The 7,177-nt window shown below is 52.4% G+C and overlaps 1 protein-coding gene across 1 annotated transcript in view; it reads right to left on the bottom strand.

Annotated features, from left to right (window-relative positions):
- LOC106747020 (homeobox protein homothorax-like) overlaps positions 1-7,177 on the bottom strand; it is a 63,753-nt gene that overhangs the window by 22,573 nt on the left and 34,003 nt on the right. The gene's annotated exons all lie outside the window — the stretch shown is intronic.

Here is a 7,177-nt window from a genome sequence, read left to right on the forward strand (position 1 = left end):
CGGACTCGCGCGTATGTTTGTCCGCTCTTATCGGATATCCACGAGCAGGTATGAACGCCGGAATTTAATCAGTTCGGATATTGATACGCGATGACCCGTGCTGATAAGAGCGCGACCGCACGGCAGTGACTTCAAAACGAGGCTCGCGACTCCATATTGCGTTGCCCAGCCGCACGCTCTCGTGATCGCGCGCGCCTAATTAATTCGTAGCCGCGCTTCAACGTATCGCGTTTATTATACGACGACACGCGGCCCCCCCCCCTCCTTCGTCCCGCCCGAAGATGACGTACGCGCTGTGGCTTGCTCAAATATTTGACGTACTCGAGCGAGCGATAATCGCCGGTCGATCGGGTGATCCAGCACGTGCGCTCTCGTATCGCCGGAATTTTTCATCTCCACATTCGCGCGCGCGCGAGCCGAATGTGGAAAAAATATTCTATTCTTCCAGCGGCACGCCGGAGAGAAATTTGTCGAGCGGAACTATAAACGAGTGCCGATTTATTCACGTTTTATCTCGACTAACTTATCTCCATTTTTGTTTCCCACATCGCGTTTATAGGACTCAATCCTCCGCGCCGCTTTCCGTACAAATCGCCCAAATACGTTCGCACGCGGCCGAGCCGCCAAATCTACGTCGGGCGATTTCGCGAGCGAAACGCGACATTCCTTCATTCCTACTATTTGCGGCGAAGCCACCCTTGCGCGCCCAACGCTATTTCGCGGTAGTTTATAAATCGCGACAGTCGACTGGTTAATACAGATTAAATCTGATTCGGATATTCGAAAATACACACCACCGAGGTAGGTACGGTTTCAACAAAAATATGCGGTTCACCAACAAACCTGGGGCTACGAGAGTCGGCCCGGCCGCTAAATACAAAGGCTGCGGACGAGAACAACGGCGGAAACGAAAGCGCTCTTCTGCGGTGATCGAAACCTCCTGGCGCCGGATGGATCTTCCAGTTTTCAAAATAATCGTGTCGCCGCGCAGTCAAATCACGAGGCCGGGTCGTGCGTAAGTTGGTCGCATCGAAGGGTCCACACGCATAAAGGACCACCGGAGTGGCGTGTTCCCTCTGTTACATTATACTTTACACATTCGCTACGGTTCTCTCTCTCTCTCTTTTCGTCCGTTCGCCTGTCCGAGCCAGTGTTTCCCTTTCGAGTTCGAGGAGTCTCTGCGGGGCACTCGGGACCCTATCACCGCCACTTCCACCACCACGTCCTGCCTGGGTCCTTTATTCCTAATTCACAAACCGCCGGCGCAAAAAGAGCGTCACGCCGCCTGAGGATATAATATCGCCACCAGCGTGAGACGGTCCTGGCGTGGGCGGAAGAGAAGCTCGGCGAAGAAGGCGCGTGTATATACGTTCCTGAACCTCGGGGACCAGATAAATATCTCTTTTTGTCCGTCAGTTGGGAGGCACGCCTGTTTCTCGACTTCTCGGGCTACACGGCGAAGATAAGAGCAACATATTTCTGTGCCCTGGGACGAAGTAAAAAACCGAATACGCACCGACGACGGTGTGTTTATCAGCGCCATGCTTGCGCATCGGCAGCAGGAAGAGCGAGGAGACGTTTCGGGGAAAATATTCGCAGAAGCCGCACGAGGTATTCGGCAAATACTAGCACGCGCGGAATCGCGAGTCGTCTCTCGAAGTCGACCAGCGCGCGATCGTAAAACGGTTAACCGCGCGATTACGATCGTTTCTTTCAGCGTCGCGACACTCGTTACGCTCGCCGAGAGGAGCTCGCGCGTGGTTCGGGTGTTAAATAACGAACAGCACCGCGGTGTCGTTGATTCAACCAACGGGGAACGCGTCGACGCTCTCCGTCGAAAGTCGCGCGGGAAAGTCGCCGGCGATCTTCCTATTGACCGGCAGCAACGCGCCGACGAAACGAGCAGGGACGAGGACGGAGGTTGCAACAAAATTGCAATAATCAGCGATAATGCTGAGGCTGGGAACACGCGCGCGCGCGATACTCGGCCGCTAATCGCGTGCTGAACGCGCCGACGACACGCATGCGGCGAGGATGCGCGAGAAGGTTTCACTCGTCGATCCTCTCGTCGCTTACCTCGGCGCGCACACACTCTCTCGCCCCGTCGTTACCGCGATTGCACGCGCGCGCAATTTTGTTTAATCCCGTTGCCGACGCACAACAATGCGACGTGGTAATCCTATGTAAAACCCCGTGCAATCCCCGAGAACACATTATCCCCCCGCCCGCGAAGATGACGTTCCATCGTGGAATCGTTTGCGCACGCGGTTGCTTTACACGCGTTCCCTCCCGCCGCGACTAGGCCCGGTTTCGTCGGAAATTATGCGCGCTCGCCGAATATTCCGCCTCGTCCGAGGAGGCGCGGGAGTCGATCCACCCGGATCCCGAAGCCCCGTTGATTAACGAGTCCTGCATTTTTTTTATCACGGAATGTATCCTGGACTTTGAAATATACGTTGGAATTCGTGTAACGTATGCGCGGCAATTTCGAAACTTCTACGCGAGCGGGAATGAAAAAAAAAAATCACGCAACTTGGATGCAAATAAATGCGAAATAAATTTGACGCAATATGTAAAAACGTCGTGTATTTTATCGGGCTCGGCGAACGGCAGCGTCGCTTCAACAAATGATTTAGATTGCGGGCGATTTTACGTTACGAAAAAAAAAAGTGGAAAAAAGAAAAAAAAACAACTGAAGAGAGAAACGCGCACACTTTGACATCTGGCGCATCTGGCGATATATCAACGCGATGTATTAGCTCCAAATTGCGTCCGGCCTGTGTACATCGAAGTCGCATCTACCGGAACCGGAGAGTGAGCGCAGACTCGACACTTCACCCGCGGGACTTTCGAGAGAAGAGAAGAGAGAGATCGCGCGACGCGAAATCCCCGCCAACGCGACATTCGCGCTCGCTTTGCACGTTGCGCAAGAACAACGACGGATCGCGGGGCGCACCACAATTAATATCTGAAAAATTAATAACCGAGCTAATGTCACTTCTTGCGCGGCGTCGCGCCGCAAGTAAATCACGAAGGCAGATCCGGCAGAGCAGCGAATGCCCTCGCAATAATAATTATTCTCCAAACGCAAGACCGGCAATTAGCATCTCATTGGCTCATTTCTCGCTTATGCTAATGGGAAATATTATTTAAGCGCGTGTACGAAGGGTTGTCTCTCCTCCTCCGTCTTCTTCTTCTTCTCTCTCTCTCTCTCTTTCTTGTCCACTTCAACGGCGGCTTCCTGCGCGCGCGCGCGCATACAGTTTTGTGGCTCGTCGCCGCCTCGCGTTGCTCACTTTGCCGCCTTCCGCTGCCGCGAAAGACGCGCGCGTCGTTCCGTTTACGACGCGCGGCCGAAGAGCCGGGACGGAACGCCGTTCTGTCCGCCCACGTGGTGTCTCTTCGCGTGGTTTCCCCGTTTAACCTCGGCAGGAAATTCCCCCCGATTTACCGGAACGCGAGATGCCCTTCGTCTGAGAGCGCGCCCTACAGAACGTCTGCGATCGTGGAGAGATCCTCGCGAGATTCCTCGGTACATTCGACTTTCAAACGATTCCCTCTCGCCTCTCTTTTCTTCCTCGAAACATCTCACCGCGCATGTAATATTCGTAAGAATGATTGAAAAAAGAAATAAGGAGAGATAGAGATAACGCATGAACGGAGGAGAAATCGTCGATGTCGGTCTTTGAAGTACCGTTAAACCGTTTCGTTGTGTGCGGTTCGATTAACCGCTGTTTGCATCGTTCGCGCGGATGTTGCATTTCGTTTGTTACGATCAGTCGACGGCGCTCAGAGGCCCGAACTTTCGCCGGGACGCAATTGTTTTTCCCCCAGGCGAGAAACAGCGGTCACCGCGCCGAATTTTCCGCACTTCGGAGCCCTTTCACGCTCGCTCGGCCGTGCGTAAATGGAAAAGAGAGGAGAGAATGGACGAGAAAAGGTCTCTCAACCGCGCTGCGGTAACCATCGGAGAGATCTGGCGAAGAAAACGGCGGTATCTCTTTCTCTCTCACTCTCACCCAAGAAAGAAGAAGAGAATCGCCGGCAGAGAAGGCAATCTCACTCGGTGACTTTTCCGTTCTGCGAAATTATCGGCAAAAAAGCTCCGCTCGATTGGCGTTCGCGGGACGCACGAGAAGGGTGTAAGAGGGGGAGAAGGGTACCTCTCTTTCTCTCGGAGAAGATAGAGAACGGCCAGGGTACGAAGAGGAGAAGAAAAGAACTGCGGAGAGTTCGAGAGGCCGAGGGAGGAAGAGAACGCGAAGGGTCGAAAGGATGGCGAGTCGTACGAGAGATAGAAGGTGAGAGAGGTGGTAGGTAGGTGGTGGACGAGACAAAAAGCGCGAACGTTACGTGCCTCTTCTTTACGATAGAAGCTCATTGCTCGTAGATTGCGATTTGCCACGGACGTAATGAAGCCACGCCACCTTCTGCCGGCCTTCCACCGGTAAGCGACTACTACGCGCTGCTGCAGGGTTACTGCACCGACCGACCGACCGACGGACGGACCAGTACAACGACGAGTGCAGCCCCGAGCAGCCCTGAGAAGCTGTTCCTCCTTTCCGATGCTGCGCTGAGGCAGGTTGCTTGCTTGGCGGCCGTAGTAGACGATTCGAAAATTTTTCTCCGCCGAGTCCATTTAACTCCCTCGATTTACTACTCGTAACACCTGCCAGAGCCGGCTTTTTGCAAATGCACGGGGATAGCCTAGAGCTATAGACGCGCGTGCAATCGGCTCCGGAGGGAAGGACAGTGCGGCCGCGGAATAACGTCGACCATAGATGCTTCCTACCTCTCTCTCTCTCTCTTTCTCTCGCGGTGCAAGAGAATCGGAACATAAATCACCGGTGATATTTGCTTCTTGTGTTGATCGACCGAGAGTTAATAAATGAAGTTTCAGCCGCGAGTTCCGGGCGAAGAAAACACGTTCTGGTGGAGAATGTTTCTCGCGCGATTCTGTCGCGATCGTTTTGTATATTGCGGACACGGTCGTTACTATTGAAGAGTAACCCGACCGACCGTTTTCACTTTCAACGTTTCCGCGTGTACAACGTTATTTTCAGACGGAATCGGTCGACAGTTGTGACAACGGTGGCGAGTGATGCAAGTTGCACCTTGCACGAATATTCGCAACCCGATGCGGCCGTGACGAGGCCAGGTAACGGACGTGACGTTTCGAAAAATTGTGGGCAACGGTGCGAGAACAACGTCGACGAAATGCATTCCTCGTCGCCACTCTCGCTACCTCTTTTCTCTGCTCAAAAAAAAAAAAGCCAGCCGAAATAAGCGCAACAGCGGTTTAGCATTAACTCCATGCATCTCGAGAAATATAGCGTTTGAATGCGTTTTAATAATTTAAAACTGTCCCTCGTAAAAGACCGAGAAAATTCTCGCGCGAAAATAAAGCGACCGATCTTTATATCGCGAAAGCACATTTATCGAGTTATACTTACACTCTTTAAATAAAACTGATTCTAGAGATCAGACTCCACTGATCGAGATTTTTATCGAGATAATTCGGTAAGAAATACAAATTTAACTTTCTCATGGAGTGTTGTGCAGCAATTCGTTTTATGATTTCTCTTCGTATGTTTCCAAATGTATTTCGAATTTTGTTAATATCTTGCTTATCCTATCTCAAATCAAGACTACAATTATATCCGCTTTGATCACAGCGATAAACTTGCTCATTCTGATTATATTGCTTAAACATTAACTAGTGAATTTCAGTAAATTTTCAGTTGGGATTTCAAAGTTGTTAAGAGAAAGAGACTTCGGATTTACCGGGCGACATATTTCCGCTATTTCGCACGGCGGAAAATTTCACGAAAAATCCCGCGAAATAGCGAGAAACGAGGTAGGAGAGCCACGTCGGAAACGGCAACGATTCCACGAGGAGTTTGTAATGGCGGATCAGTCCTAAGTCGTCCTTAACCACCGCCGATGAAGCCGCGCGTGTACGCGTTCTCGCCCGACTCCGGAATACACTCGGAGTTATTTAAAAAGCCCACTCTACCCGTTATCTCGATCGGAGAGCGCGGAGGGTCGCTTAAAATATTTCTTCCTCGCGTGTTTCGAAGATCCGTCGAAGGTTCACTCGAGGCAGTGGGAAAGGGAGATAGAGAAAGAGAAGAAGAAAGAATGAAAGAATATGTATGTGTGTGTGAGAGAGAGAAAGAGAGAGAGGGGGGGGGGAGGGGACACCGCTGTCTGTCCGTGAGGGAAAACAATACCGTAAGGGGCAACATCGCCGCGTGTTATCCCAACCTCTAATTACCGCGCTATGAGTTACGTCTGCGAGTTACATCACCTATCTTTCCGAGCGCGGTGCCATATGCCCGGCAGACCAAAAACCGCCGGTGTTATCCCACACATTACAGACCACTTATTTACAATAACATCTCGGCCGGGTCTTTGCATAAAACATTACCCAGTCACTCGATTCGATCTGTTAACGAAGGAAAAGTTAGCCGGGGCCGATTATACCGCTTTAACCTCGTTCGTAGAATGACAGAGGAATTCGGCACGGTGGTTTGTTCCGGTCAGTGGGACGCGCGCACAGACACACGGACAAGTATACTGTCTTCCTTATCGCCGTATCTCGTGACGAATGTATCCGCCCACACGAAATATTCGTGTATCCGCGTTTCGACCGGCCAAGTGACGACGAACGGAGGTAAGCGCGCGGGGAGAACGGCTGACTGTGTTCCGTTAATTATTCCGCCGTTGGGAGAAGCTCGCGGAACGCTCGCGCGCTGTCTCGCTCGCGCGTCGTTGCTTACTTCCCGGCTCGTTATTTCGTCGGGCCGACGTAGCCGTATTTGGGTATCTCGACGGGCGATCGCCCGATGAAATTGAGCGATTAGGAGCTGCCGGAGAGCCGTCAGGGAAGACGGAAGAACGCGACCGCGACTTCTCGCTATTTACACGCCGCTACATCGGATAACGCGCCCCGCTCGCTCCCTGCGAGGCGTCTTCCTCTATCTCGCGTCTCGGTTTAATTGGTCCCGTAATTAAGCGTCGATGCCTCGAGAGGAGCGAGCGCGCGACGTCTCGCGATTTTCGCGCGCGCGTCTCCCGAGGAGAAATCGGCCGATTCAATGGTGGAGAGGCGTACGATTTCTCGCGTCGAGGACGAAATTATGCGGGGAGATAAACGGGGGGGGGGGGGGAAGGG

Source organism: Dinoponera quadriceps, unplaced genomic scaffold, assembly GCF_001313825.1.
Source record: "Dinoponera quadriceps isolate SergipeBrazil2010 unplaced genomic scaffold, ASM131382v1 scaffold2088, whole genome shotgun sequence".
In the NCBI taxonomy this organism is placed as follows: domain Eukaryota; kingdom Metazoa; phylum Arthropoda; class Insecta; order Hymenoptera; family Formicidae; genus Dinoponera; species Dinoponera quadriceps.